The sequence below is a fragment of the Oncorhynchus nerka genome, unplaced genomic scaffold (assembly GCF_034236695.1).
Source record: "Oncorhynchus nerka isolate Pitt River unplaced genomic scaffold, Oner_Uvic_2.0 unplaced_scaffold_822, whole genome shotgun sequence".
NCBI lineage: Eukaryota > Metazoa > Chordata > Actinopteri > Salmoniformes > Salmonidae > Oncorhynchus > Oncorhynchus nerka.
In genome coordinates this window covers 125,775-144,821 of record NW_027040440.1, presented here as the reverse complement: position 1 = coordinate 144,821, position 19,047 = coordinate 125,775, and the positions used below count along the sequence as shown (strand labels likewise).

The 19,047-nt window shown below is 48.4% G+C and overlaps 1 pseudogene; it reads left to right on the top strand.

Annotated features, from left to right (window-relative positions):
- Positions 1-16,373, top strand: part of LOC135571057 (transmembrane anterior posterior transformation protein 1 homolog) — a 35,916-nt pseudogene extending 19,543 nt beyond the window's left edge.
- The last annotated feature ends 2,674 nt before the right edge of the window (positions 16,374-19,047 follow it).

The following is a 19,047-nucleotide window of genomic DNA, read 5'->3' as shown; positions in this document are numbered from 1 at the left end:
CTTTTAATACCTCACCTCTACCTGCAGCTTTTAATACCTCACCTGTACCTGCAGCTTTTAATACATCACCTCTACCTGCAGCTTTTAATACCTCACCTGTACCTGCAGCTTTTAATACCTCACCTGCACCTGCAGCTTTTAATACCTCACCTGTATCTCTACCTGCAGCTTTTAATACCTCACCTGTACCTGCAGCTTTTAATACCTCACCTGTACCTCTACATGCAGCTTTTAATACCTCACCTCTACCTGTAGCTTTTAATACCTCACCTGTACCTGTACCTGCAGCTTTTAATACCTCACCTCTACCTGCAGCTTTTAATACCTCACCTCTACCTGTAGCTTTTAATACCTCACCTGTACCTGCAGCTTTTAATACCTCACCTGTACCTGCAGCTTTTAATACCTCACCTCTACCTGCAGCTTTTAATACCTCACCTCTACCTGCAGCTTTTAATACCTCACCTGTACCTGCAGCTTTTAATACCTCACCACCTCTACCTGCAGCTTTTAATACCTCACCTCTACCTGCAGCTTTTAATACCTCACCTGTACCTGTAGCCTTTAATACCTCACCTGTACCTGTACCTGCAGCTTTTAATACCTCACCTCTACCTGCAGCTTTTAATACCTCACCTGTACCTCTACCTGCAGCTTTTAATACCTCACCTCTACCTGCAGCTTTTAATACCTCACCTGTACCTCTACCTGCAGCTTTTCATACCTCACCTGTACCTCTACCTGCAGCTTTTCATACCTCACCTGTACCTGCAGCTTTTAATACCTCACCTCTACCTGCAGCTTTTCATACCTCACCTCTCTCTACCTGCAGATTTTAATACCTCACCTGTACCTGCAGCTTTTAATACCTCACCTCTACCTGCAGCTTTTAATACCTCACCTCTACCTGCAGCTTTTAATACCTCACCTCTACCTGCAGCTTTTAATACCTCACCTGTACCTGCAGCTTTTAATACCTCACCTCTACCTGCAGCTTTTAATACCTCACCTCTACCTGCAGCTTTTAATACCTCACCTCTACCTGCAGCTTTTAATACCTCACCTCTACCTGCAGCTTTTAATACCTCACCTGTACCTGCAGCTTTAATACCTCACCTCTACCTGCAGCTTTTAATACCTCACCTCTACCTGCAGCTTTTAATACCTCACCTCTACCTGCAGCTTTTAATACCTCACCTCTACCTGCAGCTTTTAATACCTCACCTCTACCTGCAGCTTTTAATACCTCACCTGTACCTGCAGCTTTTAATACCTCACCCGTACCTGCAGCTTTTAATACCTCACCTCTACCTGCAGCTTTTAATACCTCACCTGTACCTGCAGCTTTTAATACCTCACCTCTACCTGCAGCTTTTAATACCTCACCTGAACCTGCAGCTTTTAATACCTCACCTCTACCTGCAGCTTTTCATACCTCCCCTGAACCTGCAGCTTTTAATACCTCACCTCTACCTGCAGCTTTTAATACCTCACCTCTACCTGCAGCTTTACACTGAGACACACACGCACAACCGACTAACTGTGTGTTTGTGCATTTGTTTTCCCTACAGGTAGACTAACTGTGTGTGTGTGTGTGTGTGTGTGTGTGTGTGTGTGTGTGTGCGTGTTCCCTACAGGTAGACTAACCGTGTGTGTGTGTGTGTGTGTGTGTGTGTGTGTGTGTGTGTGTGTGTGTGTGTGTGCGTGTTCCCTACAGGTAGACTAACCGTGTGTGTGTGTGTGTGTGTGTGTGTGTGTGTGTGTGTCTGCAGGTAGCAGACAGGCTGTTCTCTTCGTTTGGTCAGGACATTCTGGACGCTCTCTACTGGACTGCTACAGAACCTAAAGAGAAGAAGAGAGCTCATATAGGAGTTGTTCCTCACTTCCTCATGGCTGTTCTATATGTCTGTATCCTTACTGAACCTAAAGAGAAGAAGAGAGCTCATATAGGAGTTGTTCCTCACTTCCTGTCTGTATCCTTACTGAACCTAAAGAGGAGAAGAGAGCTCATATAGGAGTTGTTCCTCACTTCCTGTCTGTATCCTTACTGAACCTAAAGAGGAGAAGAGAGCTCATATAGGAGTTGTTCCTCACTTCCTGTCTGTATCCTTACTGAACCTAAAGAGGAGAAGAGAGCTCATATAGGAGTTGTTCCTCACTTCCTCATGGCTGTTCTATATGTCTGTATCCTTACTGAACCTAAAGAGAAGAAGAGAGCTCATATAGGAGTTGTTCCTCACTTCCTCATGGCTGTTCTATATGTCTGTATCCTTACTGAACCTAAAGAGAAGAAGAGAGCTCATATAGGAGTTGTTCCTCACTTCCTCATGGCTGTTCTATATGTCTGTATCCTTACTGAACCTAAAGAGGAGAAGAGAGCTCATATAGGAGTTGTTCCTCACTTCCTGTCTGTATCCTTACTGAACCTAAAGAGGAGAAGAGAGCTCATATAGGAGTTGTTCCTCACTTCCTGTCTGTATCCTTACTGAACCTAAAGAGGAGAAGAGAGCTCATATAGGAGTTGTTCCTCACTTCCTCATGGCTGTTCTATATGTCTGTATCCTTACTGAACCTAAAGAGGAGAAGAGAGCTCATATAGGAGTTGTTCCTCACTTCCTCATGGCTGTTCTATATGTCTGTATCCTTACTGAACCTAAAGAGGAGAAGAGAGCTCATATAGGAGTTGTCTCTCACTTCCTGTCTGTATCCTTACTGAACCTAAAGAGGAGAAGAGAGCTCATATAGGAGTTGTTCCTCACTTCCTCATGGCTGTTCTATATGTCTGTATCCTTACTTACTAAACCTAAAGAGACGGTATAGGAGTTGTCGCTCACTTCCTGTCTGTATCCTTACTTACTGAACCTAAAGAGAGACGGTATAGGAGTTGTACCTCACTTGCTGTCTGTATCCTTACTGAACCTAAAGAGAGACGGTATAGGAGTTGTACCTCACTTCCTGTCTGTATCCTTACTTACTCAACCTAAAGAGAGACGGTATAGGAGTTGTAACTCACTTCCTGTCTGTATCCTTACTGAACCTAAAGAGAGACGGTATAGGAGTTGTAACTCACTTCCTGTCTCTATCCTTACTTACTGAACCTAAAGAGAGACGGTATAGCAGTTTGAACCCACTTCCTGTCTGTTTCCTTACTTACTGAACCTAAAGAGAGACGGTATAGGAGTTGTAACTCACTTCCTGTCTGTATCCTTACTTACTGAACCTAAAGAGAGACGGTATAGGAGTTGTACCTCACTTCCTGTCTGTATCCTTACTTACTCAACCTAAAGAGAGACGGTATAGGAGTTGTACCTCACTTCCTGTCTGTATCCTTACTTACTGAACCTAAAGAGAGACGGTATAGGAGTTGTAACTCACTTCCTGTCTCTATCCTTACCTACTGAACCTAAAGAGAGACGGTATAGCAGTTGTCTCTCACTTCCTGTCTGTATCCTTACTTACTGAACCTAAAGAGAGACGGTATAGGAGTTGTAACCCACTTCCTGTCTGTATCCTTACTTACTGAACCTAAAGAGAGACGGTATAGTAGTTGTAACTCACTTCCTGTCTGTATCCTTACTTACTGAACCTAAAGAGAGACTGTATAGGAGTTGTCTCTCACTTCCTGTCTGTATCCTTATTTTCTGAACCTAAAGAGAGACGGTATAGGAGTTGTAACTCACTTCCTGTCTGTATCCTTACTCACTGAACCTAAAGAGAGACGGTATAGGAGTTGTAACCCACTTCCTGTCTGTATCCTTACTTACTGAACCCAAAGAGAGACGGTATAGGAGTTGTAACCCACTTCCTGTCTGTATCCTTACTTACTGAACCTAAAGAGGGACGGTATAGTAGTTGTAACCTACTTCCTGTCTGTATCCTTACTCACTGAACCTAAAGAGACGGTATAGGAGTTGTAACTCACTTCCTGTCTGTATCCTTACCTACTGAACCTAAAGAGACGGTATAGGAGTTGTAACTCACTTTCTGTCTCTATCCTTACCTACTGAACCTAAAGAGAGACGGTATAGGAGTTGTAACTCACTTCCTGTCTGTATCCTTACTTACTGAACCTAAAGAGAGACGGTATAGGAGTTGTAACCCACTTCCTGTCTGTATCCTTACTTACTGAACCTATAGAGAGACGGTATAGGAGTTGTAACTCACTTCCTGTCTGTATCCTTACTTACTGAACCTAAAGAGAGACGGTATAGTAGTTGTAACTCACTTCCTGTCTGTATCCTTACTTACTGAACCTAAAGAGAGACGGTATAGGAGTTGTAACTCACTTCCTGTCTGTATCCTTACTCACTGAACCTAAAGAGAGACGGTATAGGAGTTGTAACTCACTTCCTGTCTGTATCCTTACTTACTGAACCTAAAGAGAGACGGTATAGGAGTTGTAATCTACTTCCTGTCTGTATCCTTACCTACTGAACCTAAAGAGAGACGGTATAGGAGTTGTAACTCACTTCCTGTCTGTATCCTTACTTACTGAACCTAAAGAGAGACGGTATAGGAGTTGTAACCCACTTCCTGTCTGTATCCTTACTTACTGAACCTATAGAGAGACGGTATAGGAGTTGTAACTCACTTCCTGTCTGTATCCTTACTTACTGAACCTAAAGAGAGACGGTATAGTAGTTGTAACTCACTTCCTGTCTGTATCCTTACTTACTGAACCTAAAGAGAGACGGTATAGGAGTTGTAACTCACTTCCTGTCTGTATCCTTACTCACTGAACCTAAAGAGAGACGGTATAGGAGTTGTAACTCACTTCCTGTCTGTATCCTTACTTACTGAACCTAAAGAGAGACGGTATAGGAGTTGTAATCTACTTCCTGTCTGTATCCTTACCTACTGAACCTAAAGAGAGACGGTATAGGAGTTGTAACCTACTTCCTGTCTGTATCCTTACTTACTGAACCTAAAGAGAGACGGTATAGGAGTTGTAACTCACTTCCTGTCTGTTTCCTTACTTACTGAACCTAAAGAGAGACGGTATAGGAGTTGTAACTCACTTCCTGTCTCTATCCTTACCTACTGAACCTAAAGAGAGACGGTATAGCAGTTGTCTCTCACTTCCTGTCTGTATCCTTACTTACTGAACCTAAAGAGAGACGGTATAGGAGTTGTAACTCACTTCCTGTCTGTATCCTTACTTACTGAACCTAAAGAGAGACGGGATAGTAGTTGTAACCCACTTCCTGTCTGTATCCTTACTTACTGAACCTAAAGAGAGACGGTATAGTAGTTGTAACCCACTTCCTGTCTGTATCCTTACTTACTGAACCTAAAGAGAGACGGTATAGTAGTTGTAACCCACTTCCTGTCTGTATCCTTACTTACTGAACCTAAAGAGAGACGGTATAGGAGTTGTAACTCACTTCCTGTCTGTTTCCTTACTTACTGAACCTAAAGAGAGACGGTATAGGAGTTGTAACTCACTTCCTGTCTCTATCCTTACCTACTGAACCTAAAGAGAGACGGTATAGCAGTTGTCTCTCACTTCCTGTCTGTATCCTTACTTACTGAACCTAAAGAGAGACGGTATAGGAGTTGTAACTCACTTCCTGTCTGTATCCTTACTTACTGAACCTAAAGAGAGACGGGATAGTAGTTGTAACCCACTTCCTGTCTGTATTTTACTGAACCTGTGTAGTAGTTGTAACCCACTTCCTGTCTGTATCCTTACTTACTGAACCTAAAGAGTTGTGTATAGGAGTTGTAACTCACTTCCTGTCTGTATCACTTACTGAACCTGACGGGATAGTAGTGTAACCCACTTCCTGTCTGTATCTTACTTACTGAACCAGGTTAGTAGTTGTAACCCACTTCCTGTGTGTATCCTTTTACTGAACCTAAGTGTGTAGTCAGGTTGTGTTGGTGTGTGTATCACTTCCTGTCTTTTCCTGAGTGTATGTGTTGTACCTCAGGTTGTGTTGGGGTGTGTGTATCAGGCTGTTTTCCTGAGTGTGTAGTCAGGTTGTGTTGGTGTGTGTATCAGGCTGTTTTCCTGAGTGTGTGTCAGGTTGTGTTGGTGTGTGTATCAGGCTGTTTTCCTGAGTGTGTAGTCAGGTTGTGTTGTGTGTGTGTATCAGGCTGTTTTCCTGAGTGTGTAGTCAGGTTGTGTTGGTGTGTGTTATCAGGCTGTTTTCCTGAGTGTGTAGTGGTGTGTGTGTGTGTGGTTGTGTTGTGTGTGTGTGTGTGTGTATCAGGCTGTTTTCCTGAGTGTGTAGTCAGGTTGTGTTGGTGTGTGTATCAGGCTGTTTTCCTGTGTGTGTAGTCAGGTTGTGTTGGTGTGTGTATCAGGCTGTTTTCCTGAGTGTGTATAGTCAGGGTTGTGTTGTGTGTGTGTCAGGCTGTTTTCCTGAGTGTGTAGTCAGGTTGTGTTGGTGTGTGTATCAGGCTGTTTTCCTGAGTGTGTAGTCAGGTTGTGTTGGTGTGTGTATCAGGCTGTTTTCCTGAGTGTGTCAGTCGGGTTGGTCCAGGTGTGTGTGTGTGTGTCTATCAGATTGTTTTCCTGAGTGTGTAGTCAGGTTGTGTACACACACTGTGTGTGTGTGTGTATCAGGCTGTTTTCCTGAGTGTGTGTCAGTTCTTCATGCTATCCTCATCATGGTCCAGGCCACTACTCTGAGACGTTGCCTTCAACTCTCACAACAAGTCTCTACTCACCATCATGATGTCAAACAATGTGAGTCCACACACACACTGAGACATACACACACACACACACACTGAGACACACACACACTGAGACACACACACACACACACACTGAGACACACACACACTGAGACATACACACACACACACACTGAGACATACACACACACACACACACACTCTGAGACACCCTGAGACACCCACCCAGATCAGTGACTGTTGTGTTTCTCTGTAACACCCTGAGACACCCACCCAGATCAGTGACTGTTGTGTTTCTCTGAGACACCCAGTGACTGTTGTGACACACCCACCCAGATCAGTGACTGTTGTGTTTCTCTGACACACCCACCCAGACAGTGACCCTGAGACACCCACCCAGATCAGTGACTGTTGTGTTTCTCTGAGACACCCTGAGACACCCACCCAGATCAGTGACTGTTGTGTTTCTCTGAGACACCCACCCAGATCAGTGACCGTGAGACACCCACCCAGATCAGTGTTTGTGTTTCTCTGAGACACCCTGAGACACCCACCCAGATCAGTGACTGTTGTGTTTCTCTGAGACACCCTGAGACACCCACCCAGATCAGTGACTGTTGTGTTTCTCTAACACCCTAACACCCCTGAGACCCTGAGACCCACCCAGATCAGTGACTGTTGTGTTTCTCTGAGACACCCTGAGACACCCACCCAGATCAGTGACTGTTGTGTTTCTCTGAGACACCCTGAGACACCCACCCAGATCAGTGACTGTTGTGTTTCTCTGTAACACCCTGAGACACCCACCCAGATCAGTGACTGTTGTGTTTCTCTGAGACACCCTGAGACACCCACCCAGATCAGTGACCGTTGTGTTTCTCTGAGACACCCTGAGACACCCACCCAGATCAGTGACCGTTGTGTTTCTCTGAGACACCCTGAGACACCCACCCAGATCAGTGACTGTTGTGTTTCTCTGTAACACCCTGAGACACCCACCCAGATCAGTGACTGTTGTGTTTCTCTGTAACACAGATCCTGTTTCTCTGAGAGACACCCACCCAGATCAGTGACTGTTGTGTTTCTCTGAGACACCCACCCAGATCAGTGACTGTTGTGTTTCTCTGACACCCCTGAGACACCCACCCAGACACCCTGAGACACCCACCCAGATCAGTGACTGTTGTGTTTTCTGAGACACCCTGAGACACCCACCCAGATCAGTGACGTTGTGTTTCTCTGAGACACCCACCCAGATCAGTGACTGTTGTGTTTCTCTGTAACACCCTGAGACACCCACCCAGATCAGTGACCGTTGTGTCTTGAGACACCCACCCAGATCAGTGACTGTTGTGTTTCTCTGTAACACCCTGAGACACCCACCCAGATCAGTGACTGTTGTGTTTCTCTGTAACACCCTGAGACACCCACCCAGATCAGTGACTGTTGTGTTTCTCTGAGACACCCTGAGACACCCACCCAGATCAGTGACTGTTGTGTTTCTCTGTAACACCCTGAGACACCCACCCAGATCAGTGACTGTTGTGTTTCTCTGTAACACCCTGAGACACCCACCCAGATCAGTGACTGTTGTGTTTCTCTGAGACACCCACCCAGATCAGTGACCGTTGTGTTTCTCTGAGACACCCTGAGACACCCACCCAGATCAGTGACTGTTGTGTTTCTCTGAGACACCCTGAGACACCCACCCAGATCAGTGACTGTTGTGTTTCTCTGAGACACCCTGAGACACCCACCCAGATCAGTGACTGTTGTGTTTCTCTGTAACACCCTGAGACACCCACCCAGAGCAGTGACTGTTGTGTTTCTCTGAGACACCCACCCAGATCAGTGACCGTTGTGTTTCTCTGTAACACCGTGGAGACACCCACCCAGAGTGTGTTTGAAGTTTTTGAGAAGAACAACCTCTTTCAGATGTGAGAAGAACAACCTCTCAGATGTCTAACAGTGAGTATAACTACCCCTGACCTCTAACCTCTGACCTCTAACCTCTGACTTCTAACAACCTCTTTCAGATGTCTAACAGTGGTGAGTATAACTACCCCTGACCTCTAACCCTTGACCTCTAACCCCTTACCTCTGACTTCTAACAACCTCTTTCAGATGTCTAACAGTGGTGAGTATAACTACCCCTGACCTCTGACCCCTTGGCGCCTCTCCCTGACCTCTGACCCCTTGGCGCCTCTCTCTGACCCCTGACCTCTCTAACCCTGGTGGTCATATTCTGACATTAAAACTTTTTTATTCCACCTGGGTTGTTATTGAGGTAAATATAACAGTAATTCTGCTCTTCTCTCCCCTCCTCCCCCTTTCTCTCTCTCCATCACCCCACCCTCTCTCTCTCTCCCCCTCCTCCCCCTTTCTCTCTCTCCATCACCCCACCCTCTCTCTCCTATTCTCTCTCTCTATCGCCCCCCCTCTCTCTCTCTCCCCCTCTCTCTCTCTCCATCACCCCACCCTCTCTCTCTCCCCCTCCTCCCCCTCTCTCTCTCTCCATCACCCCACCCTCTCTCTCTCTCCCCCTCTCTCTCCCCTCTCTCTCTCCATCACCCCACCCTCTCTCTCCTATTCTCTCTCTCCATCACCCCACCCTCTCTCTCTCCCCCCCCTCCCCCTCCCCTCTCTCTCTCTATCGCCCCACCCTCTCTCTCTCCCCCTCCTCCCCCTCTCTCTCTCCATCACCCCACCCTCTCTCTCCTATTCTCTCTCTCTATCGCCCCACCCTCTCTCTCTCCCCCTCCTCCCCCTTTCTCTCTCCATCACCCCACCCTCTCTCTCCTATTCTCTCTCTCTATCGCCCCACCCTCTCTCTCTCTCCATCACCCCACCCTCTCTCTCCCCCCCCTCCCCCTCCCCCTCTCTCTCTCTCCATCACCCCACCCTCTCTCTCTCCCCCTCCTCCCCCTCTCTCTCTCCATCACCCCACCCTCTCTCTCCTATTCTCTCTCTATCGCCCCACCCTCTCTCTCTCCCCCTCCTCCCCCTCTCTCTCTCCATCACCCCACCCTCTCTCTCCTATTCTCTCTCTCCCCCTCCTCCCCCTCTCTCTCCCCCCCACCCCACCCTCTCTCTCCTATTCTCGCTCTCTCCCTCTATCGCCCCACCCACCCCACCCTCTCTCTCCCCCTCCTCCCCCTCTCTCTCTCCCCCTCCTCCCCCTCTCTCTCCATCACCCCACCCTCTCTCTCCTATTCTCTCTCTCTCTCCCCCCACCCTCTCTCTCTCCCCCTCCTCCCCCTCTCTCTCTCCATCACCCCACCCTCTCTCTCCTATTCTCTCTCTCTATCGCCCCACCCTCTCTCTCCCCCTCCTCCCCCTCTCCTCCCCCTCCTCCCCCTCTCTCTCTCCCCCTCCTCCCCCTCTCTCTCTCTATCACCCCACCCTCTCTCTCCTATTCTCTCTCTCTCTATCGCCCCACCCTCTCTCTCTCCCCCTCCTCCCCCTCTCTCTCTCTCCATCACCCCACCCTCTCCTATTCTCGCTCTCTATCGCTCTCTCTCTCTCCCTCTCTCGCCCCCTCTCCTATTCTCCCCCATCTCTTTCGCTCCATCACCCCACCCTCTCTCTATTACATCCCCTCTCCCCTCCTCCCTCTCTCTCCCCTCCCCTCCCCTCTCTCTATCCCCTCCTCCTCCTCTCTCTCTCTCCTCCCTCTCTCCCTCCTCCTCCTCTCTCCCTCCTCTCTCTCTCCCCCTCTCTATCCCCTCCTCCCCTCTCTATCCCCTCCTCCTCCTCTCTCTCTCTCCTCCCCTCTCTCCCTCCTCTCTATCCCCTCCTCCCCCTCTCTCTCCCCTCCTCTCTCTCCCCCTCCCTCTCTCTCTCCCCCTCTCTATCCCCTCCTCCCCTCTCTATCCCCTCCTCCTCCTCTCTCTCTCTCCTCCCCTCTCTCCCTCCTCTCTATCCCCTCCTCCCCTCTCTCTCCCCTCCTCTCTCTCCCCTCCTCTCTCTCTCCCCCTCTCTATCCCCTCCTCCCCTCTCTATCCCCTCCCCTCTCTCTATCCCCTCCTCTCTCTCTCTCCTCCCCTCTCTCCCTCCTCCTCTCTCTATCCCCTCCTCCCTCTCTCTCTCCTCAGACATAAAGGAGAGGTTCACTAACTATGTTCTGTTACTCATTGTCTGTCTACGGAACATGGAGCAGTTCTCATGGAATCCTGGTAACTACTGTCTGTCTGTCTGTCTGTCTGTCTGTCTGTCTGTCTGTCTGTCTGTCTGTCTGTCTGTCTGTCTGTCTGTCTGCCTGTCTGTCTGTCTGCCTGTGTCTGTCTGTCTGCCTGTACGTCTGTCTGCCTGTACGTCTGTCTGCCTGTGTCTGCTTGCCTGCCTGCCTGCCTGCCTGCCTGCCCTGCCCTGCCCTGCCTGCCTGCGAAAAAGGTGTGTTGGAGCAGGTCTGGGTTCTGGTGTGTTGGAGCAGGACTGGGTTCTGGTGTGTTGGAGCAGGACTGGGTTCTGGTGTGTTGGAGCAGGACTGGGTTCTGGTGTGTTGGAGTAGGACTGGGTTCTGGTAAGGCTAAAGGTGGGCCAGGCGGCCAGCTGAGAGGGTGATAAGGCTAAAGGTGGGCCAGGTGGCTAGCTGAGAGGGTGGTCTATTGGTAAGGCTAAAGGTGGGCCAGGTGGCTAGCTGAGAGGGTGGTCTATTGGTAAGGCTAAAGGTGGGCCAGGTGGCTAGCTGAGAGGGTGGTCTATTGGTAAGGCTAAAGGTGGGCCAGGTGGCTAGCTGAGAGGGTGGTCTATTGGTAAGGCTAAAGGTTGGTCAGGTGGCTAGCTGAGAGGGTGATAAGGCTAAAGGTGGGCCAGGCGGCTAGCTGAGAGGGTGATAAGGCTAAAGGTGGGCCAGGCGGCCAGCTGAGAGGGTGATAAGGCTAAAGGTGGGCCAGGCGGCCAGCTGAGAGGGTGATAAGGCTAAAGGTGGGCCAGGTGGCTAGCTGAGAGGGTGATAAGGCTAAAGGTGGGCCAGGTGGCTAGCTGAGAGGGTGATAAGGCTAAAGGTGGGCCAGGCGGCCAGCTGAGATCTTGATCTATTGGTAAGGCTAAAGATGGGCCAGGTGGCTAGCTGAGAGGGTGGTCTATTGGTAAGGCTAAAGGTGGGCCAGGTGGCTAGCTGAGAGGGTGGTCTATTGGTAAGGCTAAAGGTGGCCAGGTGGCTAGCTGAGAGGGTGGTCTATTGGTAAGGCTAAAGGTGGGCCAGGTGGCTAGCTGAGAGGGTGGTCTATTGGTAAGGCTAAAGGTGGGCCAGGTGGCTAGCTGAGAGGGTGATAAGGCTAAAGGTGGGCCAGGTGCCTAGCTGAGAGGGTGATAAGGCTAAAGGTGGGCCAGGTGGCTAGCTGAGAGGGTGATAAGGCTAAAGGTGGGCCAGGTGGCTAGCTGAGAGGGTGATAAGGCTAAAGGTGGGCCAGGTGCCTAGCTGAGAGGGTGATAAGGCTAAAGGTGGGCCAGGTGGCTAGCTGAGAGGGTGATAAGGCTAAAGGTGGGCCAGGTGCCTAGCTGAGAGGGTGATAAGGCTAAAGGTGGGCCAGGTGGCTAGCTGAGATCTTGATCTATTGGTAAGCCTAAAGGTGGGCCAGGCGGCCAGCTGAGATGGTGGTAAGGCTTAAGGTGGGCCAGGTGGCTAGCTGAGAGGGTGGTAAGGCTATAGGTGGGCCAGCAGCCAGCTGAGATCTTGATCTATTGGTAAGACTGAAACATTCAGTGTTCAGGGGAGATTTTCACAGCATAGGAGTTAGTTGTCAGTTCGGCTGTTGTATTACTTTGTCATAATTACATTGACCAGAGGGGAGACAGGTTAGATAATTACATAATTACATTGACCAGAGGACAGACAGGTTAGATAATTACATAATTACATTGACCAGAGGAGAGACAGGTTAGATAATTACATAATTACATTGACCAGAGGAGAGACAGGTTAGATAATTACATAATTACATTGACCAGAGGAGAGACAGGTTAGATAATTACATAATTACATTGACCAGAGGAGAGACAGGTTAGATAATTACATAATTACATTGACCAGAGGAGAGACAGGTTAGATAATTACATAATTACATTGACCAGAGGAGAGACAGGTTAGATAATTACATAATTACATTGACCAGAGGAGAGACAGGTTAGATAATTACATAATTACATTGACCAGAGGACAGACAGGTTAGATAATTACATAATTACATTGACCAGAGGAGAGACAGGTTAGATAATGACATAATTACATTGACCAGAGGAGAGACAGGTTAGATAATTACATAATTACATTGACCAGAGGACAGACAGGTTAGATAATTACATAATTACATTGACCAGAGGACAGACAGGTTATCAGCACTGTTCATAACCTGTGGACTCGTATCGACTGGGTGTCTGTATTGAAAATGTATCAATCGCTGATGTTATTGATTTAGTGATGTATTAATAATGTATTGATAATGTCCTGATCGGTTAATATGAATGATTCGTGTTGTATTGATAATGTCCTGATCGGTTAATATGAATGATTCGTGTTGTATTGATAATGTCCTGATCGGTTAATATGAATGATTAGTGTTGTATTGATAATGTACTGATCGGTTAATATGAATGATTCGTGTTGTATTGATAATGTCCTGATCGGTTAATATGAATGATTAGTGATGTATTGATAATGTACTGATCGGTTAATATGAATGATTAGTGTTGTATTGATAATGTCCTGATGATTTCATTATTGATTAGTGATGTATTGATAATGTACTGATCGGTTAATATGAATGATTAGTGTTGTATTGATAACGTCCTGATCGGTTAATATGAATGATTAGTGATGTATTGATAATGTACTGATGATTTCATTATTGATTAGTGATGTATTGATAATGTACTGATCGGTTAATATGAATGATTAGTGTTGTATTGATCATTTCCTGATCGGTTAATATGATTGATTAGTGTTGTATTGATAATGTACTGATCGGTTAATATGAATGATTAGTGATGTATTGATAATGTCCTGATCGGTTAATATGAATGATTAGTGATGTATTGATAATGTACTGATCGGTTAATATGAATGATTAGTGTTGTATTGATAATGTACTGATCGGTTAATATGAATGATTAGTGATGTATTGATAATGTACTGATGATTTCATTATTGATTAGTGATGTATTGATAATGTCCTGATCGGTTAATATGAATGATTAGTGTTGTATTGATCATTTCCTGATCGGTTAATATGAATGATTAGTGATGTATTGATAATGTACTGATCGGTTAATATGAATGATTAGTGTTGTATTGATAATGTACTGATCGGTTAATATGATTTGATTTCTAATGACAGACCACCTGTGGGTGCTGTTTCCTGACGTCGTCATGGTGATAGCGTCTGAGGTTACCGTGGATGTCGTCAAGCACGCCTTCATCACCAAGTTTAACGACATCACCGCAGACGTAAGTGTCCCTCCCTCCGTCCCTCCCTTCCTCCCTCCGTCCCTCCCTCCTTCCTCCCTCCGTCCCTCCCTCCCTCCTCCCTCCCTCCCTCCGTCCCTCCCTCCCTCCGTCCCTCCCTCTCTCCGTCCCTCCCTCCCTCCGTCCCTCCCTCTCTCTCAGGTCCCTCCCTCCCTCCCTCCCTCCCTCCCTCCCTCCGTCCCTCCCTCCCTCCCTCGTCCCTCCCTCCTCCGTCCCTCCCTCTCTCCGTCCCTCCCTCCCTCCGTCCCTCCCTCCCTCCCTCCCTCCGTCCCTCCCTCCTCCCTCCCTCCGTCCCTCCCTCCCTCCCTCCCTCCCTCCTCCGTCCCTCCCTCCTCCCTCCCTCCGTCCCTCCCTCCCTCCGTCCCTCCCTCCCTCCCTCCGTCCCTCCTCCCTCCCTCCCTCCCTCCCTCCCCTCCCTCCCTCCCTCCTCCCTCCCTCCCCCTCCCTCCCTCCCTCCCCTCCCTCCCCTCCTCCCTCCCTCCCTCCCTCCCTCCCTCCCTCCCTCCCTCCCTCCCTCCCCTCCCTCCCTCCTCCCTTCCTCCCCTCCCTCCAGGTCCCTCCCTCCCTCCCTCCCTCCCTCCTCCCTCCCTTCCTCCCTCCCTCCCTCCCTCCCTCCCTCCCTCCCTCCCTCCGTCCGTCCTCTCCTGGGGTGGGGTTTAGGGTTAGTATCTTGACATCACTGCAGACGTAAGTGTCCCTCCCCTCCCTCCCCTCCCTCCTCCTCCCTCCCTCCGTCCTCTCCTGGGGGTGTGGTTTAGGGTTAGTATAACGACATCACTGCAGACGTAAGTGTCCCTCCCTCCCTCCCTCCCTCCTCTCCTGGGGGTGTGGTTTAGGGTTAGTATAACGACATCACTGCAGACGTAAGTGTCTGTCTGTCCCCCCTCCCCCTCCCCCTCCCCCCCCCTCCCCCTCCTTCCCTCCTCCCTCCCTCCTCCCTCCCCCTCCCTCCCTCCCCCTCCCTCCCTCCCTCCCTCCCCCTCCCCCTCCCTCCCTCCCTCCGTCCTCTCCTGGGGGTGTGGTTTAGGGTTAGTATAACGACATCACTGCAGACGTAAGTGTCTGTCTGTCCGTCCTCCCTCCCTCCCCCTCCCTCCCTCCCTCCCTCCTCTCCTGGGGGTGTGGTTTAGGGTTAGTATAACGACATCACTGCAGACGTGAGTGTCCCTCCCTCCCTCCGCCCGTCCTCTCCTGGGGGTGTGTCTACAGGTGTCACGCCCTGACCTTGGAGAGCCTTTTATTCTGTCATTTGGTTAGGTCTGGGTGTGACTAGGGTGGTTACTCTAGTTACTCTTAATTCATTAGACGATCGATTAGAGCTCATCTGTTCACCACATCCAGGGTGCCGATATATTAGAGCTCATCTGTTCACCTCATCCAGGGTGCCGATATATTAGAGCTCATCTGTTCACCTCATCCAGGGTGCCGATATATTAGAGCTCATCTGTTCACCTCATCCAGGGTGCCGATATATTAGGCTCATCTGTTCACCTCATCCAGGGTGCCGATATATTAGAGCTCATCTGTTCACCTCATCCAGGGTGCCGATATATTAGAGCTCATCTGTTCACCTCATCAGGGTGCCGATATATTAGAGCTCATCTGTTCACCACATCCAGGGTGCCGATATATTAGAGCTCATCTGTTCACCTCATCTATGTGATCCAGGGTGCCGATATATTAGAGCTCATCTGTTCACCTCATCCAGGGGTGCCGATATATTAGAGCTCATCTGTTCACCTCATCCAGGGGTGCCGATATATTAGAGCTCATCTGTTCACCTCATCCAGGGTGCCGATATATTAGAGCTCATCTGTTCACCTCATCCAGGGTGCCGATATATTGAAACTCATCTGTTCACCTCATCCAGGGTGCCGATATATTAGAGCTCATCTGTTCACCTCATCCAGGGTGTGATATATTAGAGCTCATCTGTTCACCTCATCTAGGGGTGCCCGATATATTAGAGCTCATCTGTTCACCTCATCTATGTGATCCAGGTCTACTGGGAGTACCGGGCCAGCCTGGCGTTTGACCTCGTCATCAGCAGACAGAAAAACGTGAGATTTAAACATGAATATTGATGATGATGATGATGATGATTGATAATGGAATATATTGTATTGATTTACTGATGTCATTATCCATATGGTGTGTGTGTGTTTGTTTACCAGGCCTATACAGACTACAGTGACTCAGTCTCAGGAGAATGGGCTTCATTCCACTGCCTTTAGCTCTGCTGGTAAGAGACGGGTTCAACTAGTATTTTACAGCTCTTTAAGGCTGGGTCTGCCTGGGTTCAACTAGTATTTTACAGCTCTTTAAGGCAGGGTCTGCCTGGGTTCAACTAGTATTTACAGCTCTTTAAGGCTGGGTCTGTAGGCCTGGGTTCAGCTAGTATTTACAGCTCTTTAAGGCTGGGTCTGCCTGGGTTCAACTAGTATTTACAGCTCTTTAAGGCTGGGTCTGCCTGGGTTCAACTAGTATTTACAGCTCTTTAAGGCTGGGTCTGCAGGCCTGGGTTCAACTAGTATTTACAGCTCTTTAAGGCTGGGTCTGCCTGGGTTCAACTAGTATTTACAGCTCTTTAAGGCTGGGTCTGTAGGCCTGGGTTCAACCCTAGTATTACAGCTCTTTAAGGATGGGTCTACAGACCTGGGTTCAACTAGTATTTACAGCTCTTTAAGGCTGGGTCTGCAGGCCTGGGTTCAGCTAGTATTTACAGCTCTTTAAGGCTGGGTCTGCAGGCCTGGGTTCAACTAGTATTACAGCTCTTTAAGGCTGGGTCTGCCTGGGTTCAACTAGTATTTACAGCTCTTTAAGGCTGGGTCTGCCTGGGTTCAACTAGTATTTACAGCTCTTTAAGGCTGGGTCTGTAGCCTGGGTTCAACTAGTAATTACAGCTCTCTTTAAGGCTGGGTCTGCCTGGGTTCAACTAGTATTACAGCTCTTTAAGGCTGGGTCTGCCTGGGTTCAACTAGTATTACAGCTCTTTAAGGCTGGTCTGCCTGGGTTCAACTAGTATTGACAGCTCTTTAAGGCTGGGTCTGCCTGGGTTCAACTAGTAGGTACAGCTCTTTAAGGCTGGGTCTGCCTGGGTTCAACTAGTATTACAGCTCTTTAAGGCTGGGTCTGCCTGGGTTCAACTAGTATTTACAGCTCTTTAAGGCTGGGTCTGCCTGGGTTCAACTAGTATTTACAGCTCATTAAGGGTGGATCTGCAGGGAGGAGACAGGGTTATTATTGATTAGGCTGATATTAAACCCAGGTCTGGGGGAGGGACAGGGTTGTGTTGATTAGGCTGATATTGAACCCAGGTCTGGGGAGGAGACAGGGTTATTATTGATTTGTCTGGTATTGATCCCAGGTCTGGGGGAGACAGGGTTATTATTGATTGGGCTGGTGATATTGATCCCAGGTCTGGGGGAGAGACAGGGTTATTGATTGGCTGGTATTTAACCCAGGTCTGGGGGGAGGAGACAGGGTTATTGATTAGGCTGGTATTGATCCCAGGTCTGGGGAGGAGACAGGGTTATTATTGATTGGGCTGGTATTGATATTGATCCCAGGTCTGGGGGAGGAGACAGGGTTATTATTGATTGGGCTGGTATTGATATTGATCCCAGGTCTGGGGGAGTGAGAGGGTTATATTGATTGGGCTGATATTGATATTGATCCCAGGTCTGGGGGAGGAGACAGGGTTATTATTGATTGGGCTGGTATTTAGCAGGTCTGGGGAGGAGACAGGGTTATTATTGATTAGGCTGGTATTGATCCCAGGTCTGGGGGAGGAGACAGGGTTATTATTGATTAGGCTGGTATTGATCCCAGGTCTGGGGAGGAGACAGGGTTGTTGACAGGGATATTGGTGTGTGTGTGTGTCTGTTTCAGTTGATCAGGTGGTGACCAGCTCAGTGAAGATCCAGGATCTCTCTCCTTCATGTGTGTTCTTCTCTTCTACCTGGGTAAGATGTCTTCTCTTCTACCTGGGGTAAGATGTCTTCTCTTCTACCTGGGGTAAGATGTCTTCTCTTCTACCTGGGGTAAGATGTCTTCTCTTCTACCTGGGGTAAGATGTCTTCTCTTCTACCTGGGGTAAGATGTCTTCTCTTCTACCTGGGGTAAGATGTCTTCTCTTCTACCTGGGGTAAGATGTCTTCTCTTCTACCTGGGGTAAGATGTGTGTCTCTTCTACCTGGGGTAAGATGTCTTCTCTTCTACCTGGGGTAAGATGTCTGCTCTTCTACCTGGGGTAAGATGTGTGTCTCTTCTACCTGGGGTAAGATGTCTTCTCTTCTACCTGGGGTAAGATGTGTGTCTCTTCTACCTGGGGTAAGATGTCTTCTATTCTACCTGGGGTAAGATGTCTTCTCTTCTACCTGGGGTAAGATGTCTTCTCTTCTACCTGGGGTAAGATGTGTGTCTCTTCTACCTGGGGTAAGATGTCTTCTATTCTACCTGGGGTAAGATGTCTTCTCTTCTACCTGGGGTAAGATGTGTGTCTCTTCTACCTGGGGTAAGATGTCTTCTCTTCTACCTGGGGTAAGATGTCTTCTCTTCTACCTGGGGTAAGATGTCTTCTCTTCTACCTGGGGTAAGATGTCTTCTCTTCTACCTGGGGTAAGATGTCTTCTCTTCTACCTGGGGTAAGATGTGTGTCTCTTCTACCTGGGGTAAGATGTCTTCTATTCTACCTGGGGTAAGATGTCTTCTCTTCTACCTGGGGTAAGATGTGTGTCTCTTCTACCTGGGGTAAGATGTCTTCTCTTCTACCTGGGGTAAGATGTCTTCTATTCTACCTGGGGTAAGATGTCTTCTCTTCTACCTGGGGTAAGATGTCTTCTCTTCTACCTGGGGTAAGATGTGTGTCTCTTCTACCTGGGGTAAGATGTCTACTGAACAGTATCGTGTTGCTGGGGACGTCCTGTGTGTGTGTG